This window comes from Polypterus senegalus, chromosome 12 (genome assembly GCF_016835505.1).
Source record: "Polypterus senegalus isolate Bchr_013 chromosome 12, ASM1683550v1, whole genome shotgun sequence".
NCBI lineage: Eukaryota > Metazoa > Chordata > Cladistia > Polypteriformes > Polypteridae > Polypterus > Polypterus senegalus.
Window position 1 is genome coordinate 6,746,457 of NC_053165.1, and position 23,140 is coordinate 6,769,596.

At 45.0% G+C, this 23,140-nt stretch overlaps 1 protein-coding gene across 3 annotated transcripts in view; it reads left to right on the forward strand.

The window, feature by feature from the left end:
• The window catches only part of fhit (fragile histidine triad diadenosine triphosphatase), a 1,101,949-nt gene that overhangs the window by 394,414 nt on the left and 684,395 nt on the right, over positions 1-23,140 (forward strand). Inside the window, exon 1 of one of the 3 annotated variants that reach the window (XM_039772391.1) lies at positions 13,085-13,130. The exons of the other annotated variants lie outside the window; for them this stretch is intronic. The gene's annotated coding sequence lies outside the window, so the exon portion shown is untranslated. Of the gene's footprint in view, positions 1-13,084; positions 13,131-23,140 lie in introns of those variants that run through there. 3 annotated transcript variants of the gene reach the window in all.

Here is a 23,140-nt window from a genome sequence, read left to right on the forward strand (position 1 = left end):
ACACCGGGGTGAGCGCCACTGGCCGATAGTCATTCAGGCAGGTTTGGCAAAGGATTTCAGACAGGGAGGAACTGAGGCCTGGGACACGGACAGGTTAAAGATCTTTGTAAAGACCCCAGCCAGCTGCTCCGCACAGCTCCTCAACACAGCACAACTGAGCTGAGAGCGAAACCACCAATATTCATCCATCCATTTTCTAACCCGCTGAATCCAAATACAGGGTCACGGGATCTGCTGAGCCAATCCCAGCCAACACAGGGCACAAGGCAGGAACCAATCCAGGGCAGGGTGCCAACCCACCGCAGACCACCAATATTTAATAAACTAAAAGGACGAAGAAGAGGGAGAATGATGAATGGAGACAGCCCGAGGTCGAAAAAGGGGGAACACCTGGCGGTTGAAAGCCGGCTAAGAAAATAAGGAAGGCGAGAAAAGATAATGGATGGCAAAACACGAGGCGTATCGGTGCTTTCCAAGAGGACTTGAAAGGGGCCATCTGGACTAGGGGGTCAGGATACGCAGGGAACTGGTCAAGAGAATAAGAAATGATTATGTGAACTGTGATTTTTGGCTTGTTCGGGGCTCAACTCGGTTTGGCTTAATTGGGTTTGAGTCCGCGTTATTGATTATTGCAAATAAAGCTAATTACGGTGCTCTGTTTGCCTATCCTTCGACTCCTAGAGCCTTCTTTCAAGTTGAGGACCTCTGGTTCTGTTGACTGTGACCTGAATTTTAAATCGCATATTCATCAGACCACTAGGACAACATTTTTTCACTTAAGAAATTTAACAAAAGTTAGACCTCTTATACCATTGAAAGAGGCTGAGAAATGAGTTCACGTGTTTGTTTTCAGTCGACTAGATCAGCGGTTCTCAAACTTTCGTATTTCGCGCCCCCCCCTTTTGTACCTGCATAATATAAGATAGACGAGAATAACCCCTGATACAACTAACACAGGTGTGATACTCGAGCGGTGTCGCCGTATCCTGTCATTTTCACTTCCATAAGATTTGCATAACTTCGATGAAATGTTTGCAATTAATTTTTTTAAAGTGCTTTAATAACTGTTAAAATGCCTTGTGTGGTTTTTGGTAGTAATTCTAATCCCAAAAACAAAGAATAAATTATTTATTCTTATTTAATTATTTATTTATGTAAAGAAACGAGTACATATGTTTTAATTTTTAAAAATCTCGTAAACGAGGACACCGATGAAGTCAATCTGCGTGAGACGAACGTATTTTCGTCCGACAAATATTATACCGCTGTTAGCTGTATCATGAAAATAACCGAATACGCAGTAAATTATTGAACTCAATTTGGCAATATCGGCTATGCTGCCAATGTGGTGCCGTCACGCCGCATTATCACCTGATCTACTGTTACCCGAATGTTCGTGACAGATAGCGATACGTCTCAAACGTTCTGGATTGAAAATACGCGACTAGAAAAGCAGCAGCAGCGGCGCCGCTCGTCAGTTAGTCATTAGATCGAGGCCTTAGAAAAGGTTTATTTTAACTTTTGGTATAATGCGTTTGTTGTGATTATATGCTTGCAAATTTCAATTTGAAATAAAAATGTAAAAAATAAATTTTGATGTCTTGTTCATTTATTCGACGCCCCCCTTGTACAGCTTCAGCGGCGCGCCCCACAGTTTGAGAACCGCTGGGCTACATTACTGTAACGCTCTCCTCTCAGGACCACCCAAAAAAGACATCAATCGACTGCAACGAGTGCAGAGTGGAGCTGCTAGAATCCTAACTGGGAAAAGAAAATCCGAGCACATCACGCCAGTCTTAGCGTCACTACACTGGTTACCGGTGTCATTCAGAATTGACTGCTTATGGTTTACAAAGCCTTAAATATTCATCTGCTCCATCTTATATATCGGAGTGTCTGACATCTTATATTGCAAATCGTAACCTTAGATCTTCAAATGAGGGTCTGCTTAGAATTCCAAGAGCTAAACTTAAAAGAAGTGGTGAGGCGGGCGGGCGGACGGACGGCCTTCTGCTGTTAGGCACCTCAAATCTGGAATAGCCTGCTAATAGGAATTCTACTATAAACTTTATACTATACTTTAACATGGACTTCATTTTAGTTTAATCCTGATGCTCTGCATATTCAATTAATTATCATTACTATTCACGGTGGCTCCAAAATCCGCACCAACTCCTACTCTCTCTTCTGCTCTTTGTCCGGTTTTCTGTTCTTATGACCTGCGCCACCACCACCTGATCAAAGCACCGTGATGTCCTCCATTGATGGATTAAAGTCCAGAAGTCCACGTGACCGTCATCATCAAGTCCTTCCATGTGAACCATGAGGACTGACTGAGGTCATTGATGTGAGGTAGAATGACTAGAGGAGTCTGGTCAGGTGGTCTCGTGGCCTCAGACCCCCTGCAGATGTTATTTTTTTCTCTCCAGCCGTCTGGAGTTTTTTTTGATTTTTCTGTCCTCGTTGGCCATCGGACTTTACTCTTATTCTATGTTAATTGGTGTTCTCTTATTTTAATTCTTACTTTGTCTTTTATTTCTCTTTTCTTCATCATGTAGAGCACTTTGAGCTCCATTATTTGTATGGAAAGGCGCTGTAGAAATAAAAGTTGTTGCCGTTGTAGTTGGTGTATTTTCCGCCCTGACAACAGCAGCGTGAGGCCGCGGGTCAAACTGGAAGCCTCATCTGACGTCACGCAGCACTCGTTTTTCTTGTCTTGCTCTCAAGCTTATTAACTATTTATTATTAAAGTCCGTTCTTCGACTCGCCGCACAAAGATGACCGTTACCTAAAAAAGGATGCTGGGCCCGTGACTTGTTATTTATTTCTGATTCACATTAATTGCATTACAGACGCCTTTTTGTTTTTTCTCTCCTTCTCTCTCTTTTTAATCCTTTAGGTTGCAGACTTTTACTGTAAACAGGAAGGTCGCTTTGGATTGTGTATGTCACGGAGCAACACGGGGCGGTCAGAGATTCTGACATTTCAACAAATGGAACTTTGTAGTAGCCACAAATCTCTGATCATAGTTTAAAGGTTAGACTGACAAAATAATCAATGGCCTTACATAAAATTCTCCAAAGGCTTCTCAAACGTGTGCACGTCCAAAGATTTAATCTCCGCGAGTTAATTCCCTTGCCCTTTCCTTTCGTTTCCTGAAAAGCTAATGGGATTCTTGCGGTCAATGAGATCCAACAGACGCGGCGTCCAGGCCAAGTTCATTCTGAGGAGCCGTGGGTGTAGTTAGTGATTGCCGTTTGTTTGTTGGGAAAATTTAAGGAATTCTAAGGCAGGGAGAATAAGAAGAAGAAAAGAACTCACACATTATCTAAGCCGGTCAGACGGATATCGATTTTCTTTTGTTTTTTTCACACAATTACAGTCCCGGGTTCACATAAAGGTTGGTTTATCACCTAAAAATCCTTTTCTCGGTTGCAAAAAGCACAAAACACAGGTTTGTCTCTCCGGTATACACAAAATATCCGCACTGCCCTCCTCCAGTCGAGTGTTGCCTGTCTTACGTCTCTTTTATTAAGGACCAGGGAGTGCCAGGGCCCTTCCGGGTCATACAGAAGTCCATCACAGCAGGGAGCTCGTCTCCCTGTAGCACCCTCTTGTGGCACCCAGCAGGTCTGCCCTGCCGGACTACATCTCCCTGCATGCCCTGCTGGCTTTCCACTGGGCACCGATATCTGGGGCTGCTGCCATCTAGCGTGCTGGGGGAGTAGAAACCAGTGGCAAGAAGAGTGGAGGATGTTCTCGAGGGTCGACTCCATATTAATGGCCATGGCTGGTTTTTGGAGTGGGATTGTCCAACCAGTTCCGATAGCCGTGATGGTCCACAAGGTGAGGACTGACTGCATAGAATGGCACAATATTGCCTGCTAAGCTGGGCACCTTGAACATTGGTTTGCCAGATTGAAGAAAAAAAATAAAACACGGTGCCCGTGTACACTTGGAGCCTTCATTAAGGTTATTTACTGGATGACACGCTCTGCGGACCCCGGCGTGAACTTCTCGCTGCCCTTTGCGCTTGTTGTCTTCCCACCAGATGAGCCTCCGTTCTCGAGCGTCGATTCGCTCTCATTTCTAGGTGCAGGATTTCTCTCATCCTCTCAGCCCGGTCTGATAATTCCACAGTTAACTACTTCTCCTTAAACCGTTCACTTCTCGTCGAATGATTTTTATTTTAAAGATGGTAATCAGGTGAGAGGTGGTGGAAGGGGGTGGCGTTGACGGGCCGCTTTACTCTCTTACTTCAGAGCTGTTACCGACCTTAACACGCCGTCTTTTGTTCTCCGGTCTCTTTGTGAATCTCACACTGTGACCGTCAAATGTGATGTGTGCTGACAAAAGTCGTTTTGAAGCCTTATTTTATTATTTTATTATTATTAATTTTTTTTTTTTTGGTCTCAATGCTGAAAGGCCAGATCTGAAGAACGAGGGCGTTGATCTGTGCCAGGCTATTATCAGTATCACGGTGGCTCGGCTGGTGACACTAATTGCAGCTTTGTCTTTTCCTCCAAAGAGACTGAGAACCTCACGTGTTTTATTAGCACAAAGTGCGTTAGTCTGGCCGCTTTATGCTTTTATTCTCCTCCGCACACCGATGTCTCATAATGCTGCCTGTCTCTCGTATACGTTGCGAGGTTTCTGACTATTTTGCCATTATAGCCTTAGAAATGCAGTGAATGTGCTTGCCATTCATTTTCAGTTCTCAATGTACTTTTTATATACGACACACAGGCAGGGTTGGAGGACCTTGGGGCCATTTTTCTTTTAAAGAAATAGTTCCAATTAAACACAAAAGGCCTCCGTCATATTGGAGACAAACAGTACGTTTTTTCAATGATTTGCTCAAACAATTCCGACATTGTGATTAAAGCGCACACTGCAGGCTTTCATTTTAAGGGGATTTGCGGACATTTCGGTCACCCGACACCTTTTCTACAGGTTCCCCCATTTCAGGGCATCATAACGTTTGGGACACTTGGAGTCACAGGTCCTTGTGATCACTCAGGTGGGTTTCATGACTTCATAAGAGACCTCGGCCTGCTTCTACCCTTTGGGGTCTGCAGTTGTTCAAGTGAAAGTCAAAGAAGCCATCATGAGGGTGAAAACTGGAGACATCGGTGACACCTTAGGATGACCAAAATCAAGTCAAGTCAAGTTGGGGAGCATGCACTGGTACAGCACGTTGCCGCACCCACTACACGACGAAACAACTCGGGACCCCGGTTGGCAAAGGCAGACACACGGTCCAGTCCCAACCACCCACCGGAAATGACCCTCTATCTGCCACGGTGACGTGTTACGTGTGCGACCCCTTGGCCTGGTCCAGCCACTCGGGTCCTCAACAATGAGCTGGATCACCCTCAGGTAATGGCACCACATGGCCGTAGTGCCGAAACTTACGTTCCCTCACAATGTAGGTCATGTGCCTCATTCGGGACTCCATGAGCAACACAAAGTCAAACCAACAGGATTCAAGGATTCTCCAGAGAGACACAGTACCAAAGGAGTCCAGTCTTCATCTCTGGATGGTGTCCATGTCTCACAACCATCTAGCAAGACAGGAAGCACCAGGACTCTAAAGACTTGGACCTTCATCCTTTGGCGTAGATATTGGTAGCGTCACACACCAAAATCAACTGTCTGGAATATCATGAAGAAGAAAGAAGACACTGGTGGGCTCAGAAATCGCAGAGGGAATGGTAGGACAAGGAAGACCTCCACTGCTGACGACAGAAGAATCCTCACTGTGGTCAAGAAAAAGCCCCCCACACCCGTGTGACAGTCTTCATGGGGCCAGTGTGTGTCAGAGACGACTATCAGCAGAAGACTTCATGAACAAAAAACATAGAGGAGGTCACACTGCAAGGTGAACACCACTAAAACTGGACGGGCAGATTACAGTTTGGGAAAAAGGACGTCAAAGAGCCTGCAGAATTCTGGGTAAAGGTCTTGTGGAGAGACGAGCCAAAGATGGACCTCATCATAGTGAAGTGTGGAGACGACAAGGAACTGGTAAAGCAGACCACTTCATCTGTTAAACATGGCGGTGCTGGGGGTGTGACGGGATGTGAAGTCCTCAAGAAGAGCTGGAGTCTTTAGCTGGGGACAGAGAAGTCTGGTGTGACCTGCCCCTCGACCTTCACCCCAAACACTGTAGTAGTTAAACAAATGACATTTTTCTCCTTATAATTAATTATGACAATCATAAATTAGATAATAATTAAATAAAAACAGTAAGTGGTGGACACCGGGGGGCACTCCAGCTCCCCAAACACCCAACTCAAGCAGACATGGACACAAGACAAAGAGTCTTTTATCGTGGGAAACTCTTCCCCAGGTGTTTCCCACCACGGCCACAAGTACAATGAAGCACAAGCACAATACAATACAAGTCTTTTGTCTTCTTCTCTCACTGTCACTGCCTCCTCCACACAAGTGTTGTCCTCCTTCTCCTCCTCTACCTCCCAGCTCTGGCTCCTTTTATCAAATCTCCGAGAGTCCTTCCAGATGAGGTTGGACCCCCAAATCCTGCAGCTCCGCCTGACGGCCCCCACGGGTACCCAACCAGGCTGTTCCCTAGGCACTACAATACCCAGCATACCTTGTGGCCACCCACTGAAGCCTGGACACGCTGCCATCTAGCGTCCTGGGGGAGAGAAAGCCCCGTGTAAGCCGTCTCCCTTCCTGTCCCTTCACCTCGAGGTGGTCCACTCCCGGTCGTCCCTGACAAAGTAAAGAGTGCAGTTTTTAATGCCGGTGTCTCGCTCATCATTCTGTGTGTGTTTGGTTCCCATCTTATTAACGGCTATTATTGGAATTAACCTCCTAACCGTTGAGGGGCTGTGAGTTTCACTTCGTCTCCGCTTCTATCCCTGATTATGGAGAGCTGATTACCAGAGCCTTGTTAAACCAGGAAGAAGGCAGTCGGCTGACTTGACTAATGTCTCGTTAATTAGTTTTTTTTATTTTTTTTGGCTCTAAGCACTTTTGTTAAAGCATCCGTCATTCCTGATAGACGTCTGGTGCAGGTATAACATTTCATTTTAGCCGATTCCTATTGACGTTTTACATATGCCTCACAGCGAGTCTGTTAAGAGCTAATGATGCATTAAAAAGGTGCCGTGCATTTCAAACACAGCTTTTCTAATTATATTGTAATTGCATAATGTCTATAAGTAATTACAGTATATGTGAAAAATGTGTGGGAAATCGAGCCTGCGTGTTGTTCGTCTGTCTACGGCGAGGCCGGGTCGGCAGCTGGCGTGCGACTTCCTGACATTCTGTCAGGGTGAGGACTGCAGGCTCACCAGGCTTTGTTTTTTTTTTTTTGGTACAGAATGTGGTGATGCCCAGGGGCCGTACCATCCACCCTACCCGACACAGACTGGCAGACGCAAATACTGTCCAACACACACCTTTTATTCCAGGGGTCCAGCGCCTTCTCTTCGCTCCCCACTACAGAGCAGAGTACCATAAAGCACAAGAAAACCAAACACAGTCCTTCCTTCTGCGGTGGGCTGGTGCCCTGCCTTGCGCCCTCTGTTGGCTCCAGCAGACCCCCGTGACCCTGTGTTAGGATATAGCGGGTCAGAGAATGACAGGCTAACTGACTAACTGATAAGTCCTTTCTTCTCTCTCTCTTTCTCTGCCACCTCCATTCCTCACCCAGCAAGCTTTGTCCACCTCCACCCGACTCTGGATCCTCGAACGGAGTTCCCCGGGTACTTTCGGATCCTCTTCCGACAGCACTTCTGTTTGCCCCCGCAGTACTTCCACAACAACCGCTCCAGTTGCTCCCAGCTCCTCTTCTGGCAGTCCAGGGCTCTGGAATTGTCCAGGGGCCCCTTGGTGGTGGCCACAGGCTTCTAAGCTCCAAACCCATTCGGGGGGATTGCCCTCTCGTGTTCCTGGGGAGGTATTTCCCCAGATATGTCCTTCCATCATAGGGGTGTCCCGGCCCACCACAATGTGCGTCCTAATGGGGCGGTTAAGCATTTTCTACGTGCACTCTATGGCCAAAGGTTTGTTGACATGTGACCATCCCACCTCCACTACCAGGCGGAAGTCTAGAAACCCCCAGAAGTGTTCACGGCTTTGATACACATGGACATTATTTTTCATCAAGAGAGGGGAGAGGTTGGGAGCGTGCGCTGATTACGGCGCGTTGCCGTACCCACCACACGGCGAACCACCCGGATTGAGATTCAAGTGCAGCCATGCAGCAGGTGACACCTTGGCACCACACTGGAACAGTGTGAGGTTCTTTGCAGTGGCTGGAATGCCAATTCTGCCACCAACCCCCAAGTTTTCCCTTCATGATACCTGTAAGAGTAGATTTATAAGATTCATGAATATTTATTATCTATGGGAGGTTCCTATAACCCCCATAAGTAGAATTCTATTGGTATATTGCTGCCATTTCTAACAGCTTTGAGTAAACCTTATTCTTCAGTTAGTGACAGCCTTGCCATGTGTAAGGTGTAGAGGCATACGGTTTTAAACCGTGACCGTGACCGTGGCCTGCGGGCCTTTTGAGTGTGTGAAATAACTCTAAGAAAACAGTACTTATTTAAAATAGTGTACCGTACGCTTAAGGGGTACAGAAGAAGAAATTAAGAACCTTTAAGTATAGAAAGAAGTTAAGAATCTAAGTATAGAAAGAAGAAGTAAAGTACTTTTAAGTACAGAAATCACTAAAGTTTCTCAAGAAAAGCTACGTTTATAGAAGATACATTTTTCCCTTTTTTTGCCTTTTATTCTACGTGTGTAACTATCCATCCATCCATTTTCTAACCCGCTGAATCCGAATACAGAGTCACGGGGGTCTGCTGGAGCCAATCCCAGCCAACACAGAGCACAAGGCAGGAACCAATCCTGGGCAGGGTGCCAACCCACCGCAGACGTGTGTAACTATTTTTCCTTTTATTCTTGTGTGGATTATTTGCTTTTAACTTTCACTAAATATTTTTAAAACAAACTTTTGGACTGAGAGATTTCTTTCTGCACGCATTTTACCCATTCTTGACTTCGCCCTACACTTCGGCGGCGACAATACCATTAAAATTATGTTAAAGTTATACTCCACCCATAAATAATATTTTTGACATGTTACTTACCCAACATAGTTTTGCAGTGAGCGGGTATCGGAGAAAACTTTTTAACCTCATGTTTTCATGCAGAACGGACATATCAAAGATTTCTCGTTGTCAGACACACAGGCAAGGGGAGCGTTTTACAGGTTTGTGCTGCACGGCGTGACAGATAGGGGGCGCTGTCGTCCCCTTGAACCTTCAGCCCAGACGCCAGACACCAGATAAAAGTCCCAAATATTGACTTTTTATTATAAATAAGTGCACAAAGCACCCTCCACTCCACAATACTCATATAAATCACAATAATCAATAATCCAATAACAATCCTCCACTCCCAGACGCGTTGTTCCCTTCCTCCCAACTCAGCTCGCCCGTCTGGGATCTCCCACAGTCCTTTATGGTCCTTGACCCAGAAGTGCTTCTGATCCCTCAGTCCATGTGATTATCCAGCACTTCCGGGTCAGGTGAAAACTCCTTTTCTACGTCGTTTCTTCTGTCCCCGTGATTGTGACGTACTTCCGGGCTGTGTTGAAAATATAAGTCTGTGGGCCTCCCTGGCGGCCCCGACGTTATCCAGCACGGCTGTGCATTAAAACTCCACATACCATGATGCCCTGCTGGAATTCGGGGCATCTCCACGTCACAGGGAGGGCACCATCTGGCGGCTTGGGGGTATTGGCCAGGATGGACTGCCGGCCATAGATCACAACGGATACAAGAAAGGAGAAGACACGGCCGCTAACTTTTACTGTCTGTTATCACAGAATGGAGGAGGAAGACCAATGAGGTCACTTCCCTCACTAACAAAGAAAGCCACACCCCCTTTCCGGTCTCAGCCCTATTTAACCGAAGCCCTCACTGGAAAGTGTTAACAGAATGTCAGGTTATATAGCGCCTTGATGTGTGGAGTACAAGTCACAGGAGGTTCTGCTCAGGCTTTGTAACACACTGGTGAGGCCTCATCTGGAGTCCTGGGTGTAGTTTGGGTCTCCATAAAGACATAACAGCACTGGAGAAACTCCAGAGAAGAGCGACGAGGCTGATTAGAGGGCGACAGGGGATGAGTTATGAGGGAAGATTAAAAGAGCTGAGCCTTTACAGTTTACGGTGATGAAGAAGAGACCTGAGTGAAGTGTTTAAAATGATGAAGGGAATTAGTGCAGTGGATTAAGATGGTGACTTTAAAATGAGTTCATTCAGCTTGTTATGGGGAAATGTCGCACAAACATTAGGAAGTTTATCTTCACATAGAGAGACACAGACACACGGAATAAGAGACCAAGTGGTGTGGTGGACAGGAGGACCTCAGGGGCCTTTAGAACTTGACTTGATGTTATTTTGGAGGATTTAAGTGTGAGCTTTGTTGGTCTAATGGCCTTCCCTCGTCCAGATTGCTTTAATGTGCTACTTGTTGTTCACTATTGGAGTAGCTTCTGAGGAGAATGGCTCTCTGCACCTCTGAAGTTCCTTTTTCTTCAAAACAGATCTTTCTTCAGTATGTTAACAAAATTAAGCGGGGTATCCCCACAGACCCCAGCCCTGATACTTTGTTTCAATCCTTTATTCTGAACTGTAATAGGCACGTATGGTGTCCAGTTCAGGAGACCTGAATACGATATCAGAAACGGCCACGAAAAAGATCTCACGTGACTCGTGTTGTGTAATCTACACATCAGGTCGTCTGTTCACAACGTCCGAAATGCTCAAATACTGATGAATAAAGCACTTCTGGAAAATGCAGGCCACAATGCTTATTACAACTTCTCATTCCCCGATGCATGGTCTGGTTTTACACATAAGAAGTCTACCATCGACCGCATCCTGGCATTGAGGGTTCTCATGGAGCACAAACGTGAATATCAGCAGAGTTTCTTTGCAGCCTTTGTCGATTTTCAGAAAGCGTTCGACTCGGTTGATCGAGCTGCCTTGTGGGACATCCTGAGGGTTCGCGGGATCCCCTTGAGGTTGCTGGATATCATGGCCGGCCTGTCCACTGGTACTGGGAGTGCTGTGCAGAGTGGAGGCAGGACCTCTGCGTTTTTCTCAGTTGATTCTGGGGTCCGTCAGCGGTGTGTGGCGTTCCTACTCTGTTTAATGCTTGTGTGGACTGGGTGTTGGGCAAGGTTGTGGGGTCCAGCGGCTGTGGGGCATCTGTTGGTGAAGAATTATTCAGGGATCTTGACTTTGCTGACAATGCTGTGATCTTCGCAGAGTCAATGGAGGCTCTGATGGGAGAACTCGAGAGACTGAGTAAGGAATCTGAGTGTCTGGGCTTGTGAGGGTCCTGATAAAAACCAACAATCCAGGCCTTTAATGACCTCTTGGGCACGGCCATCAGTAGTATGTCTGTTTGCGGCGAGAGTGTCGACCACATCATTGAGAGGTTTACTTACCTCGGCAGTGACATTCATGTGACTCTGGTGACTCTTCCTATGAAGTCAGTAGATGGATTGGGAGAGCATGGGGCGTCATGAGGTCACTGGAAAGGGGTTTGTGGCGCTCCCGATATCTCTGAAAAAGGATGAAGGTCCAAGTCGTTAGAGTCCTGGTACTTCCTGTCTTGCTATATGGTTGTGAGACATGGACGCTATCCAGTGACCTGAGATGAAGACTGGACTCCTTTGGTAATGTGTCTCTCTGGAGAATCCTTGGGTGTTGTTGGTTTGACTTTGTGTTGCTCACGGAGTCCCGAATAAGGCTCATGACCTGCATTGTGAGGGAGCGTCAGTTACGGCACTACGGCCATGTGGCACGATTACCCGAGGGTGATCCGGCACATAGGATCCTCATTGTTGGGGACCGATAGATAGGGCAGATAGAGGGTCATTTTCGGAGGGTAGGACTGGACTGCGTATCTGCCTGGGGGGTTGCCAACCAGGATCCCGAGTTGTTTCGTCATCTAGTGGGTGCGACACAGCTGCGCCTCTCCCGTGTTATTAATGAGTTTAAATGCCATTTAGCTGCAGGTTGATATCGTCGGTTCTTTACGGTAATAACCTGGAGAGGGCGCTGCTGTGTGAGGAGTCTGTGCCCGCGTGTGATCTGCCCGCCGTTGGACCGTCTTGCATTGGGCTGTCAGACGAGTAAAAGGTGAAAATCTACAAAACATACCAGTTTATGTAACCGTTGTTCGGGTAAAACAGTAAACGCATTCCTAGTTGAAGTCGCACCGAATGTTTCCCCGTTTTACGATGGACGAGTTGACAAAGTCGCCAGTGCTTTTCAATGGGAAATTTTTTAGACATTTTAAAATGCCATACGGCGCAATCTGTTTTTTCAGGTACCTTGAACGGAAATGGAACTGTCGAGAATAAGCGGGCCACGTCTCAACAAAATTGGTCTACAGGGCCAAGCGGACAGACGGACAGATAGACAGACAGACAGACAGACGTGGGCTTTCACAATGGGTGCTCCACGCATTATAAGCAAACGTACCAATGAAAAAAAAAACAAAGTAATTGTGTCACAATAGTTTTACTACATTTTATTCATAGAAAAATTCAATATCCATTAACGCCCATATCAACAGATTTTATTTTACCAAAGCCAAGTGCTTAATTTATTTATACAACGGAACAAGAAAATGAAAACCTTAAGCAAACGAACGAGTAGAAACTCTTTAATGACATTTGCATTAAACCTCCCAGTGAGAGCTCACCGAAATCGCACCTTCCTCCTGCTCTGAGCCCACCCACCTGGCTGTCCTGATTGGACCAAACCACTTAACTAATGGGGCTCCAGAGCCGAATTGAATCCCATTGCGCGATTCCTACCCCAAAACTCTTACTTACAGTTTACAAAGAATGAAACTTAAACGTTTGAGTTCAGCTACCTGCACAATTCAAATTAAAACAGGCTGGCGTACCCAAATGGAAGACTTTAATTGTTTTTAATTTAAACCCTGCTCCCCATTACTGAGATGTGGTTGCACCCAAAAGGTTTAAATCCTTGGCACCCTGCAGTGCTCGGGTTTGGCCATTTCTACAAAAACTCCCCTCCGCCTCACAGCTCAGCACTAACAAGGTAAGTGAAATGAAACTTTCATGTTTTCAAGCAGCGCTTTAAATAAGATTGTACAATCAAATCCGTTATCCTCTCCTTCCATTATTTGAGCCCTGAAGGGTAAACCGCTGGCTATGATATTAAAGTTGCAGTTTGAACCTCAAGCATTAAGCAGGTCGGCTGCGTGAAGTTGTGACGAAGCGTAACCAGGGACCCCTCAAACCAGGAGTACCGTTGGCGGTTTTAGTCCTTCACAATGCGACTGGACGGCGTGGCACCGGTCACGTGAGAGTCTTCTTCATGCATGTTTTTAGTATTTATTGTCTGCTTTGTTCCAGCTATTCCATTAGAAACCTGGTGATCTCCAGTCTGAATAAAACCGTGAGATGAAAATGAATTGTCAGCCATTGCTACAAACTGCAGGGTGTAAGTCAGAGATGCAAAGAAGTTAGAAGGCCAATGCCTGGCGTGACATTCAGGTGTTTTCAGGCACCAAGTTAGCTGGCCGGAAAAGTCTGTGCATTTTACATTTATAGTTACCGTATTTACGTGTGTACCACGTGCACATTTTATCCCGAAAATCAGGTGCGTGACATGCACGAGGAAATGTACTTCTTCTGCTTGGGCTCGCTGGCTCGCTCGCGCTCTCTCTCGCTGTTGTTTTTGAATCAGTGTGGCGTCGCCATTCAGCATGGATAGTAGCAAGCGTTTATGCTCCTTCACGGCGGGAGAGAAACTAAAAGAGAAGATAGAAAATCTGGCAGCAGGTCGCAAGTGCGGTGTTCCAGAGTCATGTGTTCGAGATTGGTGACGGAGGAAAGAAAAACTTTCGTCATGCAACAAAAACAGAAGGGCATTTCGCGGAAAACGTGCGCTAAACGCTTCCTATACAGTCACAATGAGCGGCGTACACGGGGCAAAATGATTTTGCGATTTTCTTTGTACAAATTAGGGTGCACGTCTTACACGAGTAAAAACGGTACTTCTTCAAAGGGGCCGTTATTACATTGGTGATTATTAAATATATTTTGTAACAGTAAGCTGTATTTGCATATATTGTAAGATATATTTGTATTGGAGCGGCAGTGTGGTTTCATGTCGGGTAAAAAGCACCACAGATGTGATGTTTGCTCTGAGGATGTTGATGGAGAAGTTTAGAGAAGGTCAGAAGGAGTCGCATTGCGTCTTTGTGGACCTGGAGAAAGCAGATGACAGGGTGACTGAGAGGAGCTGTGGTATTGTATGAGGAAGTCGGGAGTGGCAGAGAAGTACGTAAGAGTGGTACAGGATCTGAAGTGTGACCGTGGTGAGGTCTGTGGTAGGAGTGACGGAGATGGGATTACATCAGGGATCGACTCTGAGCCCTTTCTTATTTAAAATGGTGATGGACAGGCTGACAGACGAGATTCGACAGGAGTCCCCGTGGACTGTGATGTGTGTTGATGACATTGTGATCTGTAACGAGAGTAGGGAGCAGGTCGAGGAGACCCTGGAGAGGTATGTGAGAAGAGGGATGAAGGTGAGTAGGACCACCAAGACAGAATACATGTGTGTGAATGAGAGGGAGGTCAGTGGAATGGTGAGGATGAGGGGAGTCGAGTTGGCGAAGGTGGATGAGTCTAAATACTTGGGATCAACAGTACAGAAAATGGGGATTTTGGAAGAGAAGTGAAGAAGAGAGTGCAGGCAGGATGGAGTGGGTGGAGAAGAGTTTTATGAGTAATTTGTGACAGAAGGGTATCAGCAAGAGTGAAAGGGAAGGTAATGAGACCAGCTGTGTTATATGGTGGCACAGGAGACAGAGCTGGAGGTGGCAGAGTTAAAGATGCTAAGATTTGCATTTGGTGTATCGAGGATGGACAGGATTAGAAATGAGGACATCAGAGGGTCAGCTCAAGTTGGGAGACAAAGCCAGAGAGGCGAGATGGCGTTGGTTTGGACATGTGCAGAGGAGAGATGAGGGGTATAATGAGAGAAGGGTGTTAAGGATAGAGCTGCCAGGCTAGAGGAGAAGAGGAAGGCCTAAGAGAAGGTGGTGAGAGAGGACATGCAGGTGATGAGTGTGACAGAACAAGGTGACGAGGACAGGAAGAGATGGAAGAAGATGATCCGCTGTGGTGACCCCTAACAGGAGCAGCCGACAGGAGAAACAGCAGCTGTACTTGTGTAATATGTGCAATTACGTGAATTAGTAGACTACCTGAAGTTCTGTATGTTTAACACGTGTCAAATGTTATGTGGTTAGCTCAATGGCTTTCACAGACAGCAATGCCAGAGATGTGAAGATGGTGCAGACTGACGAGCTCTTGTTAGCCGTGAAGGGTTTGTGACTAACATTTGTGGTTCAAATGTGTGAAACATCCATCCATTTTCCAAACGTGCTTATCCTAATCAGGGTTACGGGGCAGCATGCGGTGGGCACAGGGCAGGAGCGATGAAGTCCCTGATAAAGAGTTCAGCTCTTGGATGAAATGTCAAAGTAAAATTGCTGGATGCTTCAGATCAGGATGGGGGGCAGGCCTGGAGTTTAACTGATAAGTTGTAGTGTTGGAAAAATGCTGAATTATTAGGTGCTTTTATAATATAAAGGGTTTTTTTTAAATAGGAAAATAGATAAAAAAAAATAAATGAATAAAAACCCCAAAAATCACCCAAGTGAATATTTAGTGCAGTGAATACAATCTTTCTTAATTTTAGCGGCAATCCCACACCAGTCAGTTACCCACTAAATTCCATCATATCAGCTATTAATTGAAATAACCAAAAGTCATAAAACTTTTAAAGCAAAAATGACCAATCCACCTCAATAAAAGGACAAGTGTCTGTGTGTCCGTCCCATTACTAGTCTGTCATTCCAACAGATAGTGCATCACAAAAACATTAACACTACTTTTATAAAACCCCTACTGTTTGGCATGTAAAAGAGACGTGCGTATTGCATTTATCATTCCAACAGAAGGTACATCACAGACATCTCTAGCAATTCATCTAATTACTACAAATGTCTGTGATGTGCCATCTGTTAGAAAGAAAATGCAATACATTTTATCACTCCATGCATTGCAAAATACACTCCAATAAATGGCACACTGCAAACGACAACACAGGTCTGCAACGATTATATAGACTTCAACCCATCTTAGCTGGGTAGCACAGCTTAAAGAGCACAAGTGTCTGAGTATCTGTGCATCTGTTCATTTACTATACCTCTGTCATTCCAACAAATGGTGCATCACAAACATAAACACTTCTATTACGAATCTCATACTAATTTACTTGTAACAGAGATATTCATTGCAGTTGTCATTCCAACAGATGGCACATCACAACCAAAGTTGCTTTTACAAATTCTACACCCAGTGACATAACAGCAGAACATCTGCACGATGCCTCACCGTGACTGTGAGAGCTAAGTCAGAACTTTTTTTTTCTTTTGAATTTTCTTGCTTTATTGTCATTCCAGTGTGACTGTCTTTTTATTTACTTACTTACTTATCAGCCTATTTATGTATTTATTTATTTAAAGGGCTTCTATAAAAAGCCACATTTCCCCCAGGGGACATATAAAGTTCTATCTGTTCCAGCAGATGTCGCATCACCGACATTTCTAGTAATGCACTTTTATTCTAGTAATGTATTTTATTTTTATTATTCCCCAAGGACGCCAACAATGCTGCGTTCATGAACAACATGCAGCCCTGTGGGTGTCCCGAATGGGAGCGGCCCAGGAGGGCACTGCCACCTAACGTCCTTTTTAGGCCGGGGCCCTCAGTCCATCCATTACGTTCTCACCTTGCCTGGAGCCGTCCCAGCTTGTCCCTATGTGGTAAGGGTCCACCCAGTCGGGATGCCAGTCCATTCACTTCAGCCTTTGGAATCCCAATCGTCTTTTACTTGCTTAGCTGTTCAGTGTAACAGACATTTGAACTGTTTTGTGTGTCACTGCATGGTTGGCTGCTTTAAAATGCTGGAGTAGCACCTTTTTCTTTTCTTTTCCTTTTTTCGGTGTTTCTCCGGCTGCTGTATTATCGGGTGTTTCTTGATCATAGGGACTCACTGGTGCTGATTTTTCTCCTGCCTTTTAATCTGTCGCAGCGGCACGACGAGGTTCAGGTTTGTCTTGATAAGTAAACAGTAGCTGACATCTGCCATTGCCTGTACACAGATCTCCGGGGAGATATGGGGGCTTATTATTCTTTACTTGTTAAAATGTCAGACATGTGAAGTTACCCGTTCTGTGAACTTGTTTGCAGGCGGCAATAATCGTGTGCTGTGAAGTTTGTGGCCGACGCTTATTACCGTTGGATGCGACGGCGAGTCCCGCTTCACTCCGCGGCCCCCACATACGAGACTTCTGAATGGCGTGCGAGATGTTCATTTACAAAGGGGTGAATCCAAACGCGACATCCGCTCCATGGGCCGCTGTCTGCGTTTCTTTACTGTGGCTGCCTTTGGGGTTTACAATATAAACGGCGACTCGTTGCTCGCAGCTTTTTTTTTGTTTTCCACTTTTGGAATTTTCTCCAGCGTCTCCGAAGTGAGGTGAGGTGAGCTGCGATGAAAACTGCTTTTTATCTCCTGCTGGTCTCGTAAATAAATGAGTAACACTTGATGGCTCCCTCTGGTTATGCACAGCTGCGGTCAAGTGTCTGGAATCACCCAGAAACTTTCATGTTTTGGTCAGAAGTCGAAACCAATAAATGAACTCTTTCAGGGCCGATGTCGACTTCTGTCAAAAGGGGAAGTTGATGATGGTAATCAACTGTAAATTGTGACAAAAGCAACTGTTATGTTTTAGTTGGACTCTCGTTGCTAGAAGGAAAGTTAACTTCACTGGTTTGACCGAGATTTCCTGCGCTCGCGTGAGTAGCAAGGCGCAAATAACGGCAAAAATGGGACTGACATCTGGTGAGAGATCAAAGCAAATGTGTAAACCAAATACTCCGTGGACAACGTATTCCCTCTTCTTTCCGAATTGGACTATGACTTGCCAGACTCCGATTTTGATATAATTGATCGGAAACGAATGTGAGGTTCCAGCTTCAGCTGATTGGTCCCCCAGCTAATCGTGATGCTGACAACGTTCGCCAGGTAGGACTGCCACTTGGCAATGATAAGAGAAAGAAACCAGATTGCAATGCACTGTGACCATGATCACTGCTGCTGCCACCCCAGCCACGCCAAGACAGCCTGGCAGCAAGCCTGCTGCACATTCTTGGAAAACTGGCAGCCACAGCATGCAGCAGCAGATGTTTTACGTTGATTAGTGTGTGAAGCCATTGCGTTTCAGAAACCGAGTTTTGGAAAAAATATTCAGCCCTCAAAGAGTTAATCGAGAAATACAGCTAAGTGTTGCTAATGGCTGTTACTGCTTGACGTGACTGGTTTGTAGTTGGAATTAAATCCCTTTTTTGGCAACCATTCCTTCAGCGGCCTACTGATCAGCTCCGTTAGCTTCTTGTTAATTAGTCACATCTTGTCGTGATTTAGGCTGAAAACTGAGGTTTAGTTCCCTTTGCCTATTAGAGTTGCTATTTTGTGTACCGTTGTCAGGGTCTCATCCCACGTTTCTAGGGGTGTGGTCTCCAGGGTCATAACCTTGACTTAATCAGCAGATGGCGTTTTGGTCTAAGCCGTATCCGATCTGCAATTCCAATCCTTATTTTCATTTTGACTTCTTCTTGTGTGATTGCAATTTCTTTTGCTTGCCCTGATTTTCGACTTATTGCGTGCTTACTGACCTCTCGTCCGGGTTTCGGACGCTTCGGTTTAGTCTCGCTTTCATTTGTTTTGCCTTTTACTGAAGGCGTTCGTAATCTGTTTTCCTGCCGAGTCAAATGGGTGACTCGGAGATGCGCCGTATTTTTAGAGACATGAAAGATATTGAGGGGGAAAATGAAAATAAGGATTTTTTAAATAAACGAGTAACACTTGATGGCTCCCTCTGGTTATGCACAGCTGCGGTCAAGTGTCTGGAATCACCCAGGAACTTTCATGTTTTGGTCAGAAGTCGATACCAATAAATGAACTCTTTCAGGGCCGATGTCGACTTTTGTCAAAAGGGGAAGTTGATGATGGTAATCAACTGTAAATTGTGACAAAACCAACTGTTATGTTTTAGTTGGACTCTCGTTGCTAGAAGGAAAGTTAACTTCACTGGTTTGACCGAGATTTCCTGCGCTCGCGTGAGTAGCAAGGCGCAAATAACGGCAAAAATGGGACTGATATCTGGTGAGGGATAGTCTCGCTTTCATTTGTTTTGCCTTTTACTGAAGGCGTTCGTAATCTGTTTTCCTGCCGAGTCAAATGGGTGACTCGGAGACGCGCCGTATTTTCAGAGACATGAAAGATATTGAGGGGGAAAATGAAAATAAGGATTTTACCTGCAGATCGGACTAAGGCTCATTGCAAAAGGCTGACCTTTAATGCCATCTGCAGATTAAGTCAAGGTCACGACCCAGGGGACCCCGCCCCTGGAAACATGGGATGTGACCCCTGACAACGGTACACAAAATGGCTTCCCTAACAGGAAAAGGCCACAAAACCTCAATTTTCATCCTCAATCCTGACACGCATGAATGCTAATTGACGATTTGAGAAACCTCAGTACAGCTCAGCCTTTGCATTTTGCGGGTTTGTGATTCTCATGTTTGCAATTTGCGGATTTTCCTTTTTGCAAGTTTGTCATCAATAATTAAATGTTAATTATTTTTGCGAGTTTTGTGACTGGTTGTCGAAAATCCTGTGGCAACACAACTTAAATGGACTGCAAATCCCAGCAGCCTCTGGAGTACTGGGCCGTCGGGCGGTTTTGGCAGCTGCCGTGAGGGCTGCTGGGTTAAACGTGATGAAGAGCAACTTTAAAAAAGGGAGCCATAAGACTGTCGGGTGCCATTTTGTTGTAACGCTTCACTGCACAATTTGATTACAGTTACAGCCGTTGCATTGCTGATTGGTTTGGACTTATGGTCTTGTCCTGTTTCTGCTGCTTCATGTGATTTCATACGCAAGTCGGAAAACGTCTCTGGTTGGGGGGTCACTCTGTCCTTCACTTACATCGGCATCATGGTAGGAGATAACAGTGCATAACATATCGGGAGGCCGTTCTTAGGGGGACGCTGCCATCACTTGCGCCCGCGAAACTCGATTGTCTCGTCGGTGTTCACGGTTTTGTTCTCAGTTATTAATAATTGGATTTCTTTTGCTTCTGTAATAATAGTCATTGTATTGTTTACTACCATAAATAGGCACACAAATTTATTGTAATAAGTAAACGTTACAGTTCACTAAAGAACTGCTGAACTACTCACTTTGTCCGAATGACGCCATGTCTTTGTCTCCGCAGCCAGCCTCACTCGCGAGATTTGGTTTGTTAAGTGATCCTCCTGCCTTGCGTTTCTCACACTTTTTGCATCTTATTCCATGCAATAAATTAAGAATATACAGGAATCATGGGGCCAAAACGTATTCATGGATTTTCACATTTGCTGGGGTCCCGCAACCCTAACCCTGCAAACCTCACGGAACCACCATCTTCCATTATTTACGTTAAACTGACCCTCGTTTTTTTAAGGTAAATCTTCCCGCCATGTTATCCGCTATATGCTAAAGATGCTCTCGCGTATTCCTACAGCAGCGCCCTGTGAAAGTGTAGTGGTGGGCATGTCGTGTAAATCAAATGGTGCCAACCACTTGGAAAATCCATTTTAATTCCAGATGGTGATGCGACCAAATAGGACTTCCTGCTTTCACAAGGCCGCTGTGCCTAAAAGCGCTTCGTCCTACGAAACAACCGTCAGCATATCTGGGGTGACAAGTCAAGAACGTCCCACCTCGCCTGGTGTGCTCCAGAAGCATCTTCTGTAAAATACTTTTCTAATACACCTGCTTGTCTCTGGAGACCCTTTATATTCTGTTAATGGACTGAAGCCGTGAATCAGGAGGAATTGCGGATCAAGAATTTTTCCCTGCCAACGTTTCATTTTTAAATGGATAAGTTGGCCATTTTTGACTATCAGTCTGCACTCCATAACACATAATGACAAAGTGACGATGTGTCTGCAGGAACATCGGTAAACGTATTAAAAATCAAACACTGAACTCTGTCATTCGTAGACGTATTCAGATTGGAATTCACTGTGGATGGATGACTTTTCTTTAGTTAACACCTTTGGTCGTTTCATTTGGGTTGGAAGTATCTTTGTCTGGGAGCGGCCCCCTCAACTTCTACAAACTTAAAATACTGCATGGTCACCAGCCCACCCAAAACATAGTCATGGATTTTAAGACTTGTTCCTGTGCCCCTAACCCCCACAAATCGCTAGGGACAACTGCATTTGCATTAGCGCCGCTGAAACCTGCTGTTCTGGACACTTGGGTTGTGTGGTCCTGGCATTCCTAAAGTTCAGTTCTGGGTTCAAAAATGGACAAAATGAAATGGTGTCCTCAAGAAACATCTCAGTCTGCTGTTTTTTTAAAGAATGGAGGCTCTTCCAGGTGACAGATGGACAAGAAAATGAAGATTTCATGCAAAGATCTCTGTTACTATCTTGAGAGATGAGGGCAAACTGGATCTGAGCAAGACAGAAAATGAAGGAGAAGGTCCAGACGGACACCTGATAAGTGTGGAGGGTGAGAAACGAGCGCCTTACAGGTCCTCAGGTGACTACACACTAAATACCAGGGGCGTCTGCAAAAGAGGGAAGGGGGGTGGGGGGTCCATGTTATGGTTTGACAGTTTTTTAGTTTTTCTTCCCAATCCTAGAAACGGGATGAACACATGGACGCTTGGCCTTTTATTACGTTGGATATGCATAAATACGCACAATACGTTTTATAAATCTAATTTAAGTCTTTGTTGTTTTCTTTTGAATAAATGATTGCTGCCGCACTCTTCTAGTAAGACACATGGGCTGAGGTGGGCTTGCTGCTCCGTCTTTATTCCTCAGCTAATGTGCAAGACGGAGAAGAGGAGGAGAGAGCCTGCACAGTTTACAGATAATTAGGCTCATCTATTCACAGTTTACAGTATTTGCCTCATTGTTGATATCATTTTTGCATTTATGTTGTTCTATTAAGAGATTTAAAAATGTGCGCCATGTAACCCGCTAGAAAAAGAGGATCAGTACTGGCTTCCTTTAGGAACAACGGCGTTATTTAGCAAGGACTCCTTTCACATCAGGCCGTGACCCATCCATCCATCCATCCATCCATCCATCCATCCATCTATCTATCTATCTATCTATCTATCTATCTATCTATCTATCTATCTATCTATCTGCAACACCACCTATCTACAGTGTAAATCCTGCCGACTATGCCAAGTGTTTTACTGTAAATTCACACTACGATCCAATCTATTCCAGGTTTCTTTTTCTTTCTTTCTTTCTTTCTTTCTTTCTTTCTTTCTTTCTTTCTTTCTTTCTTTCTATTACATATTGCTTTCTTACCTTATATAGTGCCTTTCCTGTCTGTCTATTAGACGGTCCTTTCTCTATGCATGTTTATTTTAAATACTGTAGTACCTTCATATCCATACATGCAAGCAAAACAAGCAGATACAGTATAAGAGCCGTTTCTTTCCACAGCCTATCAAGGTTCATTCAGCGGTCCTTGTTCAGTATGCCCTCCGGCCCCCCATCTCACAATATTCTTACATGGTGTTCCTGTGTATTTCAGTATTTCCTGCACTGCCTTTACTTATTTCGACTTTTCTGAGTCTTTCACAACCATCTATCTGTTTTATTTTGGGCTTCACTTCTAACTGCCTGTGTGTCTTTTCATCTATCTATTATATAGTGCCTTTCATGTCTGTCTCTCTCTATTATATAATATATTCTATTCTGTTATTATATTTCTATATATATAAAATCCAATGTCTATCTGTCTGTCTGTCCTCTTTTCACAAGAGAGCTATTTAACGGATTTAGATCGGGTTTTTTTTCCTAGAATTTGCTTGAACGTTTATTTTGCGACTTCTCTCATCGTGCTAAGTATCAGAGTTCGCTTGTGGTTCTGATTTATTTGTGTGA